Source organism: Bombina bombina, chromosome 2, assembly GCF_027579735.1.
Source record: "Bombina bombina isolate aBomBom1 chromosome 2, aBomBom1.pri, whole genome shotgun sequence".
Lineage (NCBI taxonomy): Eukaryota > Metazoa > Chordata > Amphibia > Anura > Bombinatoridae > Bombina > Bombina bombina.
Window position 1 is genome coordinate 112,135,745 of NC_069500.1, and position 22,060 is coordinate 112,157,804.

A 22,060-nucleotide genomic window follows, 5' to 3' on the forward strand; every position below is an offset into this window, starting at 1 on the left:
GTTTTTTTTCCACTTAAAAAGTTGATAACATCTTTCCCGAAATAAGTTTTTATTTGCTTAACTTAATTTTTATTTAGAAATAATCCACTAAATTAAATTAGCACAACTTTAATTGTGTCAGGATTTAGACAAACAACCCTGTAAAAATAAATGTGAAGTGAAATATCTTTGGAGCTATGAGAACAGTTCTGAAATGTTAGTCACAGCTATTCTTGTTTGTACAAGCTTGCACATGAATGTGAAAGTGAACAAAAAAATAATAATGTTCAAAGAAAATATATCTCTAAGCTCAGATGGAATAAATGTGAACTGGCCCCTTTAATTCCTGGATTCCCCCACCCACTGACTGCTGGGATTTCTGGCATAACTCAGAGTAAACGGAGACGTGTTTGGGAAGAAAGTTACTGAACAAAGTGCCTACATTTCTACGTAAATAACTGAAGAGCTAAGTCTTAAGATGTTACCAGATCCTGAAAGATATATGGAACTCATGGAAGTTTGAAAAATAAATCAACTCATCATATAGGAACAGTAAGTACAATGTTTTACTATTGTTTATATAAGTTGAATGTAAAGCACATTATAACACGGATTTACTGATGTTTTTGTCTTTACAATTAACTTAATTTCTTTCTTTTCTCTCTCTCTCTCTCTCTCTCTCTCTCTCTCTCTCTCTCTGTATATATATATATATATATATATATATATATATATATATATATATATATATATATATTCTTTCCCTTTCTTGCCCCCTCTCTCCCGTCCCTCTTTTCTTCCATCTTAAATGAAACTACTGAAGCACTTATCTGAAATAACACACTACTAAACTGTGTACATATGCAAATCCCCAAGCAGGAAACAAAAATGTATGATAATTGCAGTGTACGGTACCATCTATTTACTTGGTTGACACTCTATTATGTTATTCCATATTTTATTGTTTATTGCTAAGGGTGGAATACAAGTGTAGCGCTATTTATTCCTCTCACTCATGCGTTAACTCCACTAGAGGCTTTTTTGAGCACGTTAGATAGTGCACGTATTGCAAGTTGAAGGTAAAATGTTTTTGCACGAGTGTTAACACGATATGCGCAAAAAGCCGATCTACAAATATCGTGACCATGTTAACTTATTCCCCTATAGACTTCAATGGAGTGTGAAAAGTATAGAGAAAAACTTGTACACCAGAATGCGTTTTTTTCAAGTGCTCCAATCCGACATGAAATATTAATATTTTACAATCCAATGCTCTTCACATAATAGAATAAGTTTAATTTATTCATAAATATTTACATATTTCTATATACATCTGATGTTTTTTGGTAAAATATATATCTATACCTTTATATCTATATGATTACATCTAAGTATAGATATAATACAGATATATATATATATATATATATATATATATATACATATATATATGAATATTTATTTAAAAATACTTAGAACATACTCCCCTATGTGAAAAACATTTGAGTGTGAAATATTCACATTAAATACAAAGTTAAAAACTTTATTAAATAAGAATATTGCAAAGAGCTCCAATGCACTTATATATATATATGCCTGTAAATAGATATACAGTATACACAAATAAAAACATAAATACACATGTGCACACATATAAGTATATATATATATATATATATATAAAAACATATACATATTTAGACACGTATATGTAGGTATCTCTATTTTTTTTATATCTCTTTTTTTGAGACCTCATATCTTGTGCTATTATGAGTGTACATGTACTTTTAAATGTAATTTTAATGTGTTTTGTGCAACATTTTTGTCGAGTGTAACAGTTAACCAGAGCTCTGAAGTGAGTCGTGCAATCCCAACACATGTTATATATAATTGTGCTCAAACGCATTTTCTTTTAACCTGTAATATGCACGCTACATTCAACATGCGCACAGAACCATGATAAGCCCCTTTTGCACTTGTGCACAACACTTAGGACGCCACTCGTAATCTATCCCTATATGTGTAACATGTTATACAGTATAAAATATTATTGTTTAAGTAGTATATGGGGTCCATTTATCATTGTGCAGACGGACACAATCCGCTATAGTGAACCATGTCCGCCGCACATAACCGCGGACAGGTTATGGAGCAGCTGTCTTTAGAACGCTGCTTCATAACTTGTGTTTCTGAAGCAAGAGGCATCAAGCTCCGTCCGGACCTTGATCAATAGACCCCTATATCTCAACATGTTAAATAACAGGTGGCAAAAATATATATAATAGAGAATTTGAAAATCATCAAAATCAGAAGCACTAGTCAAGTTAAAAACAAAATAATAATAAAAAATAAAATATTCAAACATGCTTAGCATTTTGATGCATTTCTTTTTAAAACAAATAAAATAAAAAACTGGAAAAAAAAATCCTTGGTACCATTTACAGTACTAATTTTAAGCATCTCTCTACTTTACTCCTATTATCAATTTTTCTTCGTTCTGTTGGTATCTTTATTTTAAAAAGCAAGAATATAAGCATAGGAGCCGGCCCATTTTTGTTTCAGCACCTGGGTAGCACTTTCTGATTGGTGTCTAAATGTAGCCACCAATCAGCAAGCGCTACCCAGGTTCTGAACCAAAAATGTGCAGGCTCCTAAGCTTACATTCAAATAAAGCTACCAAGAGTTTGAAGAAAAATTGATAATAGGAGTAAATTAGAAATGTTCTCTCCGAATCATGAAAGATTCATTTTGACTAGACTATTCCTTTAAGTAATATTCTGGCTTAACAATGTTTTCATATATGATGCCCTATAAATATTTTTTATGCCATTTGAGGACCTATGACTAACATTTATACTTGGTAAACCTGCTTTTTTCCACAGAGATTTATGAACAAAATTTTGCTGGACATCTGGTTTTAATTTTGTGCTATTTAGAGTGTAACATTTCAATGAACTCTCTTTTTATTGACATGTAGTACTTCCATAAAAAAGAAAAGCAAGTAATAAATGTCACTAGTAGTTTTCATTACAGAAAAGTGTCAGGACTAGGTTTGTTGGAGATTGGAGACATTACTGTGTAGCAAATTATTGTAGACTAGGTCATGGCCAAAAACCACTCGGACTGGATTCTCAAGTGCATGAAAGCTATTAGGCTAGAGGATCCTAGGAAGGTTATTGGGATGAGAGTGGGAGGTAACGTCACTGGATGGGGGCGTGGCTTATAGCCGTTATTGTCTATGTCGCAGTTACTAAGTTAGATGTGTTGTGCAAGCTGTATACTTCTATGCTCTGCAATAAAATAGCATTGTACCTTCTATGCTGTGTCCTGCATCTCATTACATGGTGTCAGAAGCACTTGCTTGCGCTTCTGTTTCCTGAGTAATGTCGATGTCGAAGTTTACCCCACCTGAGCCTTTTGATTTCTCTCAGCCTGCAACTTGGCCCACATGGCGTCAGCAGTTTCAACGCTTCAGGATTGCTTCCAAGCTGGACAAGGAGAGTGGTGAAGTACAAGTGAATTCTCTTTTATACTCTATGGGGAAAGATGTGGAGCCAGTGTTCAATGCCTTTACTTTCCAAGAAGGGGAAGAATTTGACTTTGAATTAGTTATGAACAAACTCATTGCTCACTTTGTGCTCAGAAGAACTGTGATTCATGAGAGGGCTTGTTTTCACAAACGTGCTCAAAGTGTGGGAGAATCTGTGGAGTCATTTGTGCGCAGCCTGTATGAACTAGCTGAATTCTGTTAGTTTGGTGTTGCTAAAGAAGAGCAAATCAGAGACAGAATAGTTATTGGAATTGCAGATGCTGAAGTCTCACTGAAGCTACAGTTGGAGGCTGAATTAACATTGGATGGGGCTATTAGGATGGCCCGCCAGAGTGAACTGGTGAAAAAGCAAAGTGCTGATCTGAGGTCTGAGAGTATTGTGGATGAAGTGCAGCAGTTCAGGGGAGCTGCAGGTGAAAAGCACAGTGTGAGCGGTAGACCAAGGGCAACAGATAGGCCCAGAAGCAGATGGGCACAGCAGGCTCGCTGCACTCTGTGTAACCGTACCCATGATCAGAATGTCGTATGCCCTGCTAAAGATAAAAGATGTAGAAAGTGTAACTGAATGGGTCATTTTTAATGTGGTGTATAAAACTGAATACATTAAGGAGATGCAGGTGGATAGTGACCAGGAGGGTCAAGAGGTGTGCTTTGTAGGGTCTGTGGTTGAACGGTCTGGTTCAGACGAAGATTGGGGGGTTACCCTTACTGTAATGGGAGAAAAGGTTGCCTTAGAGATTGACACGGGAGCAGACATCACTGTTATGTCCCTTGCAGCATTTATAAAACTGCCTCGACAGCCTCAGCTGGCAAAAGTTACAATGAAAGTTCATAGTCCTGGTTGCCGCATCGATTATGCAGGGAAATTTCTTGCCAGCTGTGAGTACAAGCAGAGGAAATTCACCATGTGAGTACATGTAATTAGAGGTCATTGTGTTAACAACCTATTGAGCAGGAAAGCAGCCTGTGGTTTGGGCCTTGTCGCCAGAGTGAATGAGATTTCGGAAGACATGTTTGGTGAATTGGGCCTACTGAATTGCTACCCAGTCAGTATATCACTTAAAAGTGATGCAGTTCCATACAGCATTACCTCTCCTCGTAGAATTCTGTTCCCGTTCATGCCTCAAGTGGAGAAGGAACTTCTGCGTATGAAGAATATGGGAGTTATTGAAGAGGTTGTTGAAGCAACTGACTGGTGTGCCCCCATTGTGCCTGTTGCGAAGAAAAACAGGAAAGTATGCATCTGCGTAGACTTGAAAAGGCTAAATGAGGTGGTGAAGAGAGAGATATGTGCTGCCGACGCTTGAAGACATAGCTCCGAAACTGGCTGGGGCAAAGTTCTTCTCTACACTGGATGCTTCCAGCGGTTCTGGCAGATACCTCTAGATCCACACCGCCACAAACTGACTACCTTCATTACACCGGTAGGTCGGTTTTGCTTATGCAGACTCCCCTTCAGGATATCCTCTGCTCCTGAAATCTTTTAAAGAGAGATGAGTTCCCTCCTAAGGGACCACAAGGGCAATCAGAGAGGTCACAGCTCACGGAGCTGGATGGGTTGGTGCTTTTCCAGATCCGCATTGTTATTCCTGTTAGCATGCAGCAGGAGATGTTAAACAGGATTCATGATGTCCACTTGGGCATTACAAAGTGCAGAGAAAGGGCTGCTACGGCAGTATGGTGGCCTGGAATCAGTTCTGACATTGCAAGCCACGTGTCAAAATGTGCCTATTCCGGGAACGCTGGCCAACTCAAAGCAGGGAGCCATTGATTTCTACTCCGCTGCCTGCAGGCCCATGGCAGAAAATAGCTGCTGATTTGTGTGGACTGCACAGGGAAAAGTACCTAGTCGTGATTGACTACTATTCCAGGTATTTGGAGATTGCACCCTTGAATGAGATCACCATTCTCCACATTACCTGCAGGTCAATGGAATGGCTGAAAGGGCAGTTCAAACAACAAAGTTCATTTTGAAGCAATCTGAGCCGTACCTAGCTCTCTTGGCCTATTGGGCAACTCCCATCCAAGTCACGGGTTTTAGCCTGGCTCAGCTGATGCTAGGATGTCAGATTCACACCACTTTACCCTCTGTGGGTGTCTTCCAACCAACCAGCTCTATTCCTCAGGATGAGGTTCTTAGAAGGGATGAAGAGGCTAAAAGGGGTTATCGATTCTTCTACAACAGAAAACCCTCTGTGAGGCCCTTGCAGGAGCTGAATGTGGGGCAAAGTGTCAGAGTTAAACTGGATGATGAGAAGAAATGGTATACGCCTGCTACGGTAATTGGATGCTCTCCAGAACCAAGGTCTTATGTAGTCCTTACTGATGGAGGGACAGTCACATGTCGAAATAGAAGACATCTTTAGCCAGTACCTGGGAGTTTGGGATTGGTTACCTCAGAGCCACCACCGGTGGGTTCCCCTGTTTTAAGAGGGGTGCCTTCCCCTCAGCAAGATCACAGCGGGGATACTTCTTTGCTTCCAGCAGACTCTCGATCACCTTCTTCTGTATCAGAGGACAGTTCATGTAAAATGAAGGCAAGTGAAAGGATGGTGAAACTTCCAGCCCGATATCGGGATTAGCACTAGTTAGAGCAGTGACCGGAACAATGGGCAGAATAATCCCACGGTCACTGTGGACTAGGGTAGTCTAGCCCGATGTTCAAGTCAGGATTGTATTTTTTGGTGTTCATATATATTCTCTTTAACTTGTTATTTATTATACACTAAACAAAACTATTTTTGTATGCTTCTTGTATACCTTGTTATTTGATGTACTCTTAAAATATATATATATATATATATATATATATATATATATATAAAACAAATCCAGAGGTAAAAGCAATCGCAATTATAGTCCGGGGTGCACAGCAAAATAGTACACAATTCCAAAAAGAAGCAGGCACTCTCCGTTTGAACTTCAAAATAATTTTACTTAGTGACGTTTCGGGGTTTCACCCCCGTCCTCAGACTTACTTAGGTAAGTCTGAGGACGGGGGTGAAACCCCGAAACGTCACTAAGTAAAATTATTTTGAAGTTCAAACGGAGAGTGCCTGCTTCTTTTTGGAATTATATATATATATATATATATATATATATGCTTTGTCCTTTGAAAAAGGGGAAGATGTGATGAGAGTGGGAGGTGACGTCACCGGATGGGGGCGTTGCTTATAGCCATTATTGTCTATGTCGCAGTTACTGATGTGCTGTGCTAGCTGTATACTTCTATGCTCTGCAATAAAATAGCGTTGTACCTTCTATGCTGTGTCCTGCATCTCATGACAGTTATTGTGCTTATGGGTAGGCAGTGGTCTGGTATTGCCAGTTGTCAGATACAGGCAGGTATGGCTTTGATCATATACAGGCAGGTGTGGTAGTGGTTAGGTATATTCAGTGGTTAGATTCAGGCAGGTAGGACAGTGGTCAGGTATAGTTAGTTACCTGATAAAGGCATTTACCATGTATAGCCTGTTATTAGATACAGGCAGGTGTGGCAGCGGTTAGGTTTAGTCAGTGGTTTGATTCAGGCAGATAGGGCAGTGGTCAGGTACAATTAATTACATTATAAAGGCAGTTTTCAGGTATAGCCTCTTATTAGATACAGACAGGTGTGATAGTGGTAAGGTATAGTCAGCAGTTAGATTGAGGCAGGTAAGTCAGTGGTCAGGTATAGTTAGTTACCTGATAAAGGCAGTTTTCAAGTATAGCCTCTTATTAGATACAGGCAGGTATACCCAATGAATAGATAAAAGCAGGTATGTCCATTTACAGGCAGGTAAGGTAGTTGTCTGGTATAGACAGTTTTTAGATACAGGCAATTATACCCAATGTTCAGATACAAGCAGGTATAGCTATGTCCATTTACAAGTAGGTAAGGCAGAGTTGTCAGGTATAGCCTGTTGGTCATATACAGGCAGATGTTGCAGTGCAAAGGAACTTATCAATTATAATATCTAATTTTTATCTGGCATGAAAATTGTGGTTTGTATTGTCATTTTAGGAATATTTCAATGATAATCTTGTTGGCATACATTTTACACAGGAGTTTAACAACTTTAACATGAATTATCTGCATGTGACATTGAGAAGGAGGGGCCTGAAGGGTCACCGGAAGCAAGGGGCATCAAGCTCCATACGGTGCTTGATAAATCGGCCCCGGAGTGTTAATATAAGGTGTACAGAGTATAGGAACGGCATTAGTAAGGACAATATTTTGCATCCACCATGTGTGCCCTATGCTATAGCAAATTGCTTTTTACTTGCAATTAAGATGAAATTGTTCAGAAGACAATATATATAGAATATGCTATAACATAGTTATAGTTACACAAAGCAATGGATCAGTTATAGGCTATGCCAATGGGTTTACTAAATTCAGAAGTAGCAGCTGACAATAAGAGAAATAGAGACAATATGGTTAATTTTAACAAAATTCAGTAATCAATATATAGCCAAAGATAATTTGTGTTAAGTGGCATTAGAGGGATGTGTGCTTCTATTAAAGATGAACATGCTATCTCCCATTAAACTTCCCAGTGAGGTTGGAATGTAAAGTCACCCATAAATGTAATAGTTTTGCAGAGCATGTGACTTTATTATGGGCTCCAAAACTTTCTAATTTAATGTCACTGGAGAGTGTTTTGGTATAATGCATTGTAGGTCTTTTGATGTGTATGTTATCTCTTGAAAAGTTCAACACCACAAGGAGCGTTAGAACAAGAGTTAGGGAACATTTGAGCAATATAAGCTGAGATTGTGAGTGTTCTGCATTTGCTAAATATTTTATACATTTTTCATAAGAATAATGTAGATGCACTTAAAGGGACATGCCACCCACATTTTTTCTTTTATGATTTAGAAAAAGAATGCAATTTTAAACATCTTTCTAATTTACTTATATTATCTAATTTGTTTTATTCTCTTGATATTCTTTGATGAAAAGCATATCTAGATATGCTCACTAGCTGCTGATTGGTTGCTGCACATAGAAGCCTTGTGTGATTGGCTCACCATGTGCATTGCTTTTTCTTCAACTAAGGATATTTAAAAAATGAAGCAAAATAAATAATGGAAGTAAATTGTAATGTTGTTTAAATTTCTATTCTCTATCTGAATCATGAAATAAATATTTTGGGTTTAGTGGCCCTTTAATTGGTTGGCTACTGAACATATTGCATAGTTTTAAAGTAATGAGTAAATGTGACACATCCTGGATTTTTTAATTAAAGATTAAGGCACCTTTCAATCTCGAGGAATACATCTATGTATGAAGTATTGTGAGGTATAAAAAGTGGTCAAATTAAATAGATAGTTATATAAAATTTGTTGTAATATAATATCAAAATAAATATTAATTGATGTAATTGTGTTCCAAGTATAAGTAGATTTTGTGTAGATGGTGGTATAATGATATGTCACACCGTGGCTGCAAATATAGGGACAGATTACGAATGGAGTGCAAATGAACTAATTATCAGATATAAGCAGGTTTAGCAGTGGTCCGGTATAGTTAATTAACAAATATAGGCAGGTATGGCAGTGGTCCGGTATAGCTAATTATCAGATATAAGCAGATATGGCAGTGGTCCGGTATAGCTAATTATCAGATATAAGCAGATATGGCAGTGGTCCGGTATAGCTAATTATCAGATATAAGCAGATATGGCAGTGGTCCGGTATAGCTAATTATCAGATATAAGCAGGTATGGCAGTGGTCCGGTATATATAATTATCAGATATAGGCAGATATGGCAGTGGTCTGGTATAGCTAATTATCAGATATAAGCAGATATGGCAGTGGTCCGGTATAGCTAATTATCATATAAAAGCAGGTATGGCAGTGGTCCGGTATAGCTAATTATCATATAAAAGCAGGTATGGCAGTGGTCCGGTATAGCTAATTATCATATAAAAGCAGGTATGGCAGTGGTCCGGTTTAGCTGACTGTCAGTTACAGACAGGTATGGCAGTAGTTAAGTATAGCTGGTTGTCATATATAGGCTAGTATGGCAGTGGTTAAGTATAGCTGGTTGTCATATACAGGCTAGTATGGCAGTGGTTAAAAGGACAGTCTAGTCAAAATTAAACTTCCATGATTCAGATAGGGCATGCAATTTTAAACAACTTTCCAATTTACTTCTATTATCTAATTTGCTCAATTCTTTAGATATCCTTTGTTGAAGAAATAGCAATGCACATGTGTGAGCCAATCACACAAGGCCTCTAAGTGCAGCAACCAATCAGCAGCTACTGAGCATATCTAGATATGCTTTTCAGCAAGTGATATCAAGAGAATGAAGCAAATTAGATAATAGAAGTAAATTAGAAAGTTGTTTAAAATGACATGCTCTTTCTAAATCACGAAATAAAAAAATTGGCTTTCATGTCCCTTTAAGTATAGCTGGTTGTCATATACAGGCTAGTATGGCAGTGGTCCGGTTTAGCTGACTGTCAGTTACAGACAGGTATGGCAGTGGTTAGGTATAGCCGGTTGTCATATACAGGCTGGTATGGCAGTGGTCCGATTTAGCTGACTGTCAGTTACAGACAGGTTTGGCAGTGGTTAAGTATAGCTGGTTGTCATATACAGGCTAGTATGGCAGTGGTTAAGTATAGCCAGTTGTCATATACAGGCTAGTATGGCAGTGGTTAAGTATAGCTGGTTGTCATATACAGGCTAGTATGGCAGTGGTCCGGTTTAGCTGACTGTCAGTTACAGGCTAGTATGGCAGTGGTTAAGTATAGCCGGTTGTCATATACAGGCTAGTATGGAAGTGGTCCGGTTTAGCTGACTGTCAGTTACAGACAGGTTTGGCAGTGGTTAAGTATAGCCGGTTGTCATATACAGGCTAGTATGGCAGTGGTTAAGTATAGCCGGTTGTCATATACAGGCTAGTATGGCAGTGGTTAAGTATAGCTGGTTGTCATATACAGGCTGGTATGGCAGTGGTTAAGTATAGCCGGTTGTCATATACAGGCTAGTATGGCAGTGGTTAAGTATAGCCGGTTGTCATATACAGGCTAGTATGGCAGTGGTTAAGTATAGCTGGTTGTCATATACAGGCTGGTATGGCAGTGGTCTGATATAGCTGACTGACAGATATGGGCAGGTATGACAATTGTCTGTTGCAGGCAGAAAGAGGCAAACCAGGTTGTAAGCTGGGAGCTATAAGCACCTGTGGTAGCAGCATGCCACAACTAAGCACTGACGGGACATTTACAAGCCTTGTGGACTTTTTTGAGGTTTTGTGATAACATAAGACAGGGCATGGGCCTTGCGTACTTTAATCTTTGACTAATTGTTTTTTACAGTGTTAGGGTTCTGCAGTGTGTTTAAGTACTTGTTTAGTCATGCCGGATGATTCTTTATTTAACAAGGGGCTTGCAGTATCCTCTGGATTGGATGAGACTCTTAAGCGCTTGTGCTTAATTACCCAATAAGGAAAGATAATCTTACTATGTAGTTGGATTCAATGAGATCTATTTATTTTTAGAATTATAAATACATACAATAAAATTTAAAACAATAGAAATTGATTCTTAAAACAAATCTAACTGGTTGGCCAACCATACAGTGTGAATAAAATGATATAATATGTTTTCCAATCCCTGTTACTTAGTGTATTATACAAACATATCTGTATATTTGAATTTTTGAATTTTGGTTTAATTGCAGATATTTTTTATGGATTTGATATAGTGGACTTGTGAAGAAGTATGGTATCCACAAAGAATGTTCGCAATATTAATTCTTAATTACCATATTTACCATATTCGTTTGTTTAAAGCTGAACATACATAATTAAAATAGCGTCAATGGTATCAACATTAGTAACAAATAATAAAAGTGAAGTATCCAGTATCCTGCTTTATTATTTCATTATTAACACATACTGAGCTAGATTACAAGTAGCGTGCTATTTCACGCTCCGGCACGTATGTTAACTTTGCTAGAAGTACGTTTTTTTTGCGCACAAACCGATTGCGTTTAACTAAGTGCCATAACCCGACATGAAATATTAATGTTTCACATTCCAATGTTCTTTATTGCGAACCCATAAACAGGCGAATGTGCCCCTTTACGGGCTTGTGATGAATTAGCGCTCCGCTTATTTATCACGCCCTAAGATAGCATTCTTTTTAGATACAGACACAAGTATTCTTTTCTTGTATTGTCATATGGCAAGTCTATTTCTTTGCTAATATTACCCACAACAGATGAACATATTGTGCAGGATAAAAGCTAACATTGGCACTCAGTTATTAATTAAATTGTTTCCCCTTAATTTGTTATGTTAAAGCTGCAAAGTATAAAAGTTATAGGAAATTGCTCCTTTAGGTTTATTTTTGCATATTAATGAACTGTTTTGCTGACTGAAGCCTCAGTCTATTGTTCTCAAGTACAAGCCCATATAAATAGACTGAGGCTGCAGAAAACAATCCTCCTAATCTTATCTGTCTCTCTGTACATTAAAAGGACAGTAAGCATCTTGTAATGACAAGATATTTCTGTTGTGTTGCTGTATAACACGGCTTGGATGAAGACGTCTCCCGGTAAGTCGATCTTCAGGGGGTTAGTGTTAGGTTTTTTTAAGGGTGTATTGGGTGGGTTTATTTTTTAGATTAGGGGTTTGGGCTTGCAAAAGAGCTAACTGCCCTTTTAAGGGCAATGCCCATCCAAATGCCCTTTTCAGGGCAATGGGGAGCTTAGGTTTAATTATTGAATTTTTTTAAACAGCTTTTTGTTTGTTTTTTGCATGTTCTTTTAAAAAAAATATATATATCATTTTTGTTATAAATATTTGTTATAAAAGACAGTAGCCGCAACTTTGACGATTTACATAACTGCTTTTTTTAATTTATTTATGAACCAATTCAGTATACAATTCCAGAAAAAAGAGAAAAAGAAGAAGACGAGCACAAACAAATAATACCCCATAGTTATTTTTCAGACATCGCCATTACTAACAATACCTCAATATACATATATGGAATATATTTCTTTGTCGTAACAAACATTAACCCCTTATATAGGGGAGACAATAATGGCAACATTAACATAAGTAGAATTAACATGTTTAACATTATAAAACAGATTATACCAATCATTAACAATATAGCCATAAAATAAATATTAAACATTAAATACTTTTAATTAAAGTTGAAGAACATATGTCCCTTATCTTCCAAGAAAGTTACCAGTAACGATATTTATAATTTCCAACATTTGTTTGGCATTATAAACTAAGTTGCATACTGTATGGTGTTTTCTTAATAAACTAAAATATACAAAAATAGACATAAACTTAAACTTAATGGGGGAGGGAGAAAAAAAAAAAAAGTGAAGAAATACACAGACCTTCTCAACTCTCAATTTCTGCTCACCCCCTCTCTCCCATTTAACCTTCTATTAGGCAGGGTATTCTTCATTCAATGGCCAACTCAAGATAAGTAGTACCCCTAAAAGGTGAAATGAATTGCTGCTGTATTTCTTGAGGGAAGCTCACAATTATACTTTTCCATTTGTAAAAAAATTGTTTAATTTGGGACTCTGAATTTACTGAGGTATCAATTTGTTCCAGTATTAATTGGTTTTTAGGTTTCTGAATAAATTCCTTCAGACTTGGGGTTTTGCTCGATTTCCAATATTTCAAGATCAGAAGTCTTCCTGTTATAATTATCATATTAAACTGACGAATATTTTTAAACGGGGTTTCTTCTTGGCTAACAAAGAAGAAAACATGTTTGTTAATTAACTCAATATTGCTTTGGTTGATTTTATTGACCCAATTAATTATTCTTTACCAGAATTTTTTAATTTTAGTACAATTCCAGAAACAATGATCTAAATCTGCATTTATAGTCTTACATTTCTGACAGCGTGCCAGTGTTTTATCCCATCTAGCCTTCACCTGGGGTGTAGTATATGCTCAATTTATAATTTTAGTGTGTGTTTCTCTCCAGGAGGATGAAATTGTTGCTCTATCTATAAGATTAAAGCATTCCTGTATTCTTTCTGGTGAGACCCGCCACGTATCTGTCTTTGTAGATTATTATGGCCATAGGAAGCAATAACTGTTTTGTATATAGATGAAATATTGTACTTGCCTGCCTTAAAAAGGATTATAACAGGTTCTAGGTTATCCCATTACTCTACCCCTGTCTTATTCTGAAAAAATCTCCTGGACATAATGCCTTATCTGTAAAAAGACATAGAATTCTCTATTTGTTATATCAAATTCTTGTTTAATTTTAGTGAAGGTTTTACAGACCCCTAGTTCTTTGTCTATCAATTGATGGACCATTTTAATTCCTCTCAGAGCCCAGTTTTTAAATATTTTAGACTTTAATGCTGATATTTAGAAAATGATAAAGTAATATCTAGGGTTCTGAGTATTTTCTGCCATACCACAATCACCTTCTGTATCGTAGGAAAATGTCTAATTTTATGAGGACATTTATCAATGGGGTTATGAAGAAGGGCACAAAGAGAAAATGGGTTTATTAAAATTTCCTGTAGAGGAAGTACTGCATAATAACTCCCGTCAGCCAATTTAGCACAATCTTTCCAATGTAGGCTAAATTATATGCTTCTATGTCTGGTAATGCAAGTCCTTCTTCTGTTCTAAAGAGGGAGAGTTTTTTTATATGATATTGCCCTTCTTTTCTTTCCCCATAGAAAATGTAAACATGCTTGTTTAAATGCATTAAGGTTCTGTTTTTTATCAGAATTGGAAGGTTTTGCATTAAATAAAGCAATTTAGGGAATAATAAAATTTTTATTAAATTGATTTTGCCAGTTAAAGTAAGCTTAAATTTTGCCCATTTTTCCATATCATGTTTAATTTTAAGAAAGATTGGGGGATAGTTAAAGTCATACCATTCTTTAAAATTGATCTATAATTTAATACCTAAGTATATAAAGAATTCTTTTGCTTCCTTAAAAGGAGGAGATTGCAAAGAAGCCTTTTTTTTACTTAGCCAATAAATTTCTGTTTTTGAAGAATTAACTTTGTAACCTGAGAATGCCCCAAATTCTTGTAGAATTTGAGTTAGCACTGGTATATTTTTTTGTATTAGACAATAAAACTAATATATCATCAGCATATAATAATGTCGTAACCTTCCTATAGATGAATTATACGTTAAGCGAATAAGTTGTAGAAAAGGACCTTCGACCCCATACTTTCTTAGTGTTGTGAACAACTGGTCCCACGTAATGGAGTTGAAGGCCTTCTCTGCATCAATTGATACTATTGCTGCATCTGGCCTTGCTATAGAATATTTCTTGTCTGCTTGGGTTTGAAAAAAAATTAATAATAACTGGAGCTTGCGTAAATTACGTGTGGAATTTATGCCCGGCATAAAGCCTACTTGGTCCTTATGAATAAATGAACCAATAAGAAGTTTAAATCTATGTGCTATGATTGACATGATAATTTTGTAGTCACTATTTAAGAGCAAGATCGGTCTATACGAACCGATCTCTTCTGGATTTTTATTTTTTTTATGAATCAAGGCTATAAGTGATGCAGCAAAATACTTTGAACATGTGGTGTTAATAATGAAATATTGATTAAATAAAGATACTAACAAAGGTGCAATGTCCTCAGAAAGAATATATATATAACTCAGCTGGAATCTGATCTGGGCCTGCAGCCTTGTTGGCTGACAATTTCTTATTAGCATTTGTTACCTCTAAAAGTGTTATAGGGAGGTTCAATTAGTCTAATCTAGCCCTGTCTAACCTTGGAACCTGAATCCTCCCCCAAAATTCATTTTTAATTTGCGAATTTATTGGAGTCTCAGAATATACTTCCTGAAAGTAAGAGGATATATAATTTTTGAGTTCTTTAGAGATTCAATTATATCCCTCTTTTATTTGGATTTAGTTAGATTTGCTAGGAATTTCCCTGCTTTACCCCCATGTCTAAAGAACAAAAAAACTCTTCCTAAGGTCCTCTTGTGCAACCTTTAGTGCTAGAAATAGTTCTCTTTCCTTTTTAACTCTCTGGTATGACTCCCATAGTACCCAAGATGGATCACTGATATAGGAATTATATAGATTATGCAATTGACAGGAAAGTTCAATGTCCCTAGCCGCACTTTTGCGCTTTTGAATTACCAAATAGGCTTTAATTTCACCCCTTATCACTGCCTTAAAATGTTCCCATAAGGTTTCTGTTTTCACTCCTGGTGTGGAATTAATCTGGATAAAATCTATCCATTTTACTCTTAACCACGCCTTGAATTGGGTATTTGCTATAAGATAGCTGGGGGGGAAAATCTATTGAGATTGACTTCCTGTGAACTGCGTAGTCTAAAATTCAGAGTGAGAATAACATGGTCTGATATGACTATTTCTTGTATATCAGACTTCATCTCTAGTCTGAGCATCTTATTGCTTACTAGGAAATAGTCTATTCTGGACATGAAAACTTTCTAAAGTCTGGATTTTGAATCCGCCAGATGTCTTTAAGATGTAATAAGTTACAAAAATTCTTAAACACTTTGACTTCCTGCTTACTGTTTTTATTTAAAGAGGGCTTTAATCTATCTAATGTAGGGTATTTAGCAAGATTAAAATCCCCTGCAATAATCCGATTCTCTGCAAAACTAGATAGCAACTTATGCTGTAGATTTGCCCAAAAAGATTTATCTATTTTATTGGGTCCATAGACATTGCACAATGTAAAAATCACTCCTGCTGATTCAAGCTGTAAAATAAGATACCTTTCTTCTGGATCTAACTCCATTCTTATAATTTTATATTGAAGTTTTTTGTGACAGAGAAAAGCAAGTCCCTTTTTCCTATTTACACAAGTGGTACCCATTACTTCCCCAACCCAACTGTTTTTGAGTTTTATCAGTACATATAATGACTATACTGAGATTATATATATATGTAAGGTTACTTCTGTTTAGTTAGAGAGTGGCAGTGTGAGTGTCTGCATGGATATGTGTCGCATATGGTGTATTAATAAGTAGTAGTTTGTGACAGAGGGGATAACAGCTTCAAGCTGAAGCCAAACGTTATCCCTACTGTTTTAATATAGCCTTAAAGTTAGTGCCAAGTTTACACAGGGTAACTGCACGAAACACTTTCAGGCAAGGGTAGGAGGAAACAGCGTAACTGCAGAACAGGGCAAAACATATGTTTAACACTTTGGTGGATACCTTTGAATACACTGCTGTAATCTGATTAACAGTTAAAATATTTCAATGAACAGTTCACAATACAACCTGATATCCTGGGGTAAAAGGGAGCCCTGAATGACCTTAGGGAGTTTTCCTTGAGAGGCGGCAAGTGCTGAGAGTCCAGCTGCAGCTGATGACGTAGTAGATCTAGCTGTGTCTCACTGCGTTGGGAGCGGAGGCTGTGCTAGAAAATCTGCAGGAGGAGAGAGTGGCCTCCGTATGCTTGGAAGGAGCAAGAGACTTGCTACTTTGACTTGGGAGCCGGATTGGCTTAGTGAGTACACACCTACTGTATGCAGGGTAACACATTAATCCAGCAAGGAGTGCTGGGACTAATGAACTTAAATAGCGTAGTGAACCACTTATATGTTTAAAGGGACAGTGAAGGTAGGGAAAGGGAAAAGAGACCTGACAAGTTTACTTAGTTCAGAATCATTTAAATGCGTTTCTTGGAGAAAGGCAATGTCAGTTTTATGTGTCTTTAGTTGTGCTAAAATCTTTTTGCACTTCTGCGGTGAGGATATCCCCCCAACATTCCAAGAAGCAAAATTAACTATATTATACATTAAAAAATCTCAAACAACATTAATAAATGTATAAGACCAACTCATTTTCTAATTATAAATAGGGTTGTCCGGTGAAGATGAGAGAGAGGTGGGAGCAGAGGCGAGAGAGAGAGAGAGAGAAGAAAAAAAAAAAATATATATATATATATATATAAAATATTTAAAAAAAAAAAACATTTGAACAACATCAACCTCTTTGACCAGAGCCTATTCCAAAGGTAGCATGTCCTAGTAATCCATATATACCTGTATATACTAAAAATTATGATTATAATAGCAGTTTTATGTGGTGTCATTTCAAAAAGAGATGGCTTTCAGTTTTGTAAATTCCCTGACTTCCTATGGATTAATTAAAATATTGTTTTCACCATCTGTTAATATCTTAACCTTTGCAGGGTAAATAACTGTAGCTTTTATACCAGTCTGAATTAATGTTGTACATAAAGGAGTTATTGCTCTACGTTTCTGAGACGTCTCAACTGAAAAGTCCTGAAACATTAAAATAGATTTACCTTCAATTATGCATGGGGCCTTCTTTCTATAATACTGCATAATTTTTACCTTATCCTGAAAATGTAGAAAAGTAGCTATGATCGGCCTAGCCTTGATTGATCCATCTGGTAATGTTTTTTAGTGGTCCCAACCGGTGTACCCTTTCAACTGCTAATGGTAATATATTGGATGCTATTCCTAGACTCTGAGGGATTACTAAAGAGATAAGGTTGAATAGATCTTGATACTCATTTGACTCAGGGATACCCAGGAATCTGAAGTTGTTACGTTGTGCTCGGTCTTCCAATTCATTTAATTTATATTGTAAACTTGCTATCTGTACACTTTGATCCTGAGTTATTTGGTCCTGTATTACCTTGGCATCCTCCAAATCAGAAATACATTGTTCTGCCTCATTTAATCTCAATGTGAACTGTATGATTTCAGTGGTCAGAATAGTTATATCCATTTTAATTTGATCAAATTGAGGTAACATAACCTTGGCTATCTGCTTTACTATATCTTGTAATTCTGAAGTAGCAGTATCTGTAGTAGTAACTATTAAAGGGATATTCCCTGGTTTATCGGGGCTAGTCCTGTTTTTCCTGTCTCTAACTTTTGCTGGCATATTTGGTGATTGTGATTTATAATTAGTGATAATTTTCTCCATGTAAGATGAAAATAAAAAGGACTGAAAAGAAAACACAGTGAAAAAAAGTGATAGTGTTCAAATGTGATGTTGGGATGAGTGCATTATTAGTCCTTAGGAAGGGCTATTAGATAAAAGAAAGAAAAATATATGGTGTATACCTAGATTTATATATATATTATCTAAAGGTCAATTAATCCTACGTGAAAAGTGCGTGAAGATAGTTCCCTGTGCAAGGATACCTTAATTAACTCTTAAGTCATGTAACAACAATAATATAGCCGTAATTAGTATCTATCTTAGATAAACTTTAGTATGTTAGAGGTAGGAAAAAAACATACAGATTTTTGTAGGTAGCATATTTTTGTTAGCAATGTTATACAAAATTCTATTGCTAGGTACCGGCACAAATGTGCCACCTGTAATAGCCTAGGCGCTATCTATCAAATTCAAAAGGTGTATATCAATATCACTTTTCAAGGCCTTTTATACAACAGAAATAACTAAACAAGATAAAGCACTGGGCTTTATACAAATATTACTAGCTCCTTTTCCTTTAAATTTTGCCCTCTCTTTCCCTTTTAACAGTCACAATATACAATTATATCATAAGTTAAAAAATAAGTAGCTCTAAAAGGGGGCACTAGCCTATTACAGTAAACATGGTAGTAACGTTATATGTCCAGCCCAGAAGGTTCATCAAGCTGTCTTCTAGGAGGAAAAAGCATGCATATGCCTGATACAGAGAAAATAAGTTACCAGTCAGGGCAGATTGCCACATGTTACGTTCGCTGTTAATTGCCTCTAAATGAAGAAATTTCTTTGAGTACCTTTACATGCTTTATGTAGCTGCTAAATCAGTTCAATGATTTTCTGGAGGGTTGATGAACTGTGAATACCAGGTATCCACCGAGACAGCTTATAAGCAGGTTCCTTAAAGCAAGAGATTAATGCTGCAAAAAAAAACAAAAAGACAAATAAGCTTGTATCTCCTATGTGCGTCTTCTGTTTTCAAAGCTTTTATTCTCTTTATAGCATCAATCTTCTTATAGCTGTGACTGATGCCTAATACAGCGCCCAACTGGCGGGTCTTGAAAATATGGTAGTGTCCCACAGACTGTGTGCTCCAGACAGAACTACGACCACCTCAGCTCTCGGTAAGCCTACTCCCCCTCTCTGGCTTTCTCTTTTCACTCCAGAGACCACAAAATCGCAGGTGGGGTGTCTTCCTTCTTTGAGGTCTTTGGGGTTGTCAACAAGTGATTCACCGTGGTGCAGCCACTCGGGGTGTTTGTATATCTGCTGCTTGCGTCAGCTGAGCCAGGGATCCACAACTATCACAATTGCAGGGCGGGGCACGCCCTCTGCTGTACTGTTGCGCTACATCGCTTACCCCTGCTGCTCCACTATTGCTCTGGTGTCAAGACCAATATTGGTCAAATAGGCCTGGGTGAAAGGGCCTGCAATCTCCTATGCGGGTGACCGGGGTACAAGCTGCTCTTGACAAGAGCTCTGATATCCATGAGCCGTAATAAGGCACGGTTCCAAGGATTTGCTTGCTAGCGTGACAATAATATGAGGCTTTACTCTATCCCATCTGAGTGACAACACACCAAAACCACGCATGTCTCCGCCCCTTCCGGTCTCCTCCATTGGTTATGCAAATCTACTGTGTTTAATGGTTCTTTCGGCTACTGTCTTTTATAACATATTTATAAAATGAAAAATAAATATTATTGTTTAAAAAAAAAAAAACGCAATGAAACAGCTGTTTAAAATCAAAACAATAATAAGTAAGGTAGATCTCAGACATGACATAGATGTAGGGGGCTTGCTGTGTGTTCCAAGGGAGTAACCTGCATTTTATGGGGTCGATTTATCAAAGGCTTTCACCAGCCTTCAACCCCCTACAACTGCAGGTTCCAACAAGAGAACCTATAGTCCATATTTATGAAGCAGTGGTCATCGGACCGCTGCTTTCTTAACCTTTTGCCACCTCTTAGGTGGCAAATTTCAATCTCCCAGGTCTCGTCCAACTGGGGAAATTGACATCCCCTGCCCCCGCGTGATTGGCTGTGCACAGACGGCGTTGCACAAGAGCGCAAAATTGCATTCTTGTGCAATGCTGAATTCCGGCAGCGGTATTCAGTCTTCCAGAGCTGAGCTGCAGCAGAAAGGGGCACGTATGTGCGCCCCTGTCCGCCGCAGCTTGATAAATCGACCCCTATCGGGGAAACTTTGCCAGTAGTGCAATATATTCCGAGGGCAGCCCTGCAGGGTTTTTATCCATATTTGTCTCACCACCTTTTCAATGGTGAGACTTTTCAGTGTAAGCCAGGTTTTGTAGGTTCAGCAGATGTTAAGTTAGGTATTTGAAGTGTTCCTACACAAAACCTATTTTTGTTTCAGTGAATGCACTGTCTGGGCTGTGTAGGAACACTTTAAACACAACTAACCCCCCCCCCCCCCCCCCTCCGCTGCTAAGACAGAGAGCAATTGAAAAGGAGGCTTTATGACCTCTCTTTTTCATTCGCCACTTACTACTTGATTGCTGCTTGCTGCCTCTTAAAACAGATCACTGGGAACAGATTGAAGTGGAGGAAATTTTACAATACATTGCCTCTCTAATTTAAAATAAATATCTAGTACAAATAATAAAAACATGCAAAGGCAGCAGCACTTGTCAAAAGATTATTGTATTAGTGCAGAGAAAGGTAACATCCACAATGTTTCAGGAACAACCCCTTAGTCATGTGAACACTTCTTAGTTTCACCCCCACCCACATTTTTTTGTTTATTATTAAGCTTTTTTATATTATTATTACTAAAACCAACAAATAGCAACCTAACTGTGCCACCTACAATGGCATTTTATTCTATTCCCCCCCCCCAAAAAAAAATGGTGGGGCAATGGAGGAGCCTCCACTGAGTTTAATGTCTCTTTAAGTTTGGAGAAGACAGGGTTTTTCACTGTTATTGGGTTAACAAATTGTATCCATTATTTGGCTTCAAGGAATATCTGTTGGCGCTCTACAAATACCTGATAATAATAAGACAACAAACTGCAAATTACTGAGAGATACTGTATGTTAGACTTGTGAAACCTGACATGTGCTCTTTTTTCCATTTTCAGGAAATTAAACCAAAAATGTTTTGTTTTTTAAACTTTTATTTATATCCAACAATGTATACAGTCATACATATTCCACATCTTTGCGCCATGCAGGGCAGAACATTGTATAATGTGCTAAAGGGTAGGTAAAATCCAAATAGATCAGTGTTAACAATAGGAAAGTTATGCTGCTGCAGAATCTTCAACTTTCTATTACAGGTTCAGTGGTTACCTTTTGTGGAGTATTTGTACACAACGTTAGGGTTTTTATATTTTTTTAAACATAACAAAACTAAACAACAATAAACTAAAATAAAATAAAACAAAACTGGCACCTTCTCCTATTAAGGGTATATATATATATATATATATATATATATATATGTATGTCACCCTGCAAGATGATTGGGTAAAATATCCTCTTATTTAGAGTTTCAGGGTCGTAAAGAGTGACAATACTGTGTGGGTTTTAGTCAACTTGAGATACAATATGAACTGTAAGGTGGAAGCTA

General features: G+C 37.0%; 1 protein-coding gene across 2 annotated transcripts in view; it reads left to right on the plus strand.

Annotated features, from left to right (window-relative positions):
* Positions 1-322: 322 nt before the first annotated feature.
* The window catches only part of LOC128648507 (oncostatin-M-specific receptor subunit beta), a 161,267-nt gene continuing 139,529 nt past the window's right edge, over positions 323-22,060 (plus strand). The window contains exons 1-2 of one of the 2 annotated variants that reach the window (XM_053701219.1): positions 323-531; positions 19,472-19,593. The gene's annotated coding sequence lies outside the window, so the exon portion shown is untranslated. The remainder of the gene's footprint in view (positions 532-19,471; positions 19,594-22,060) is intronic. The other variant, XM_053701218.1, reaches the window with a different exon arrangement.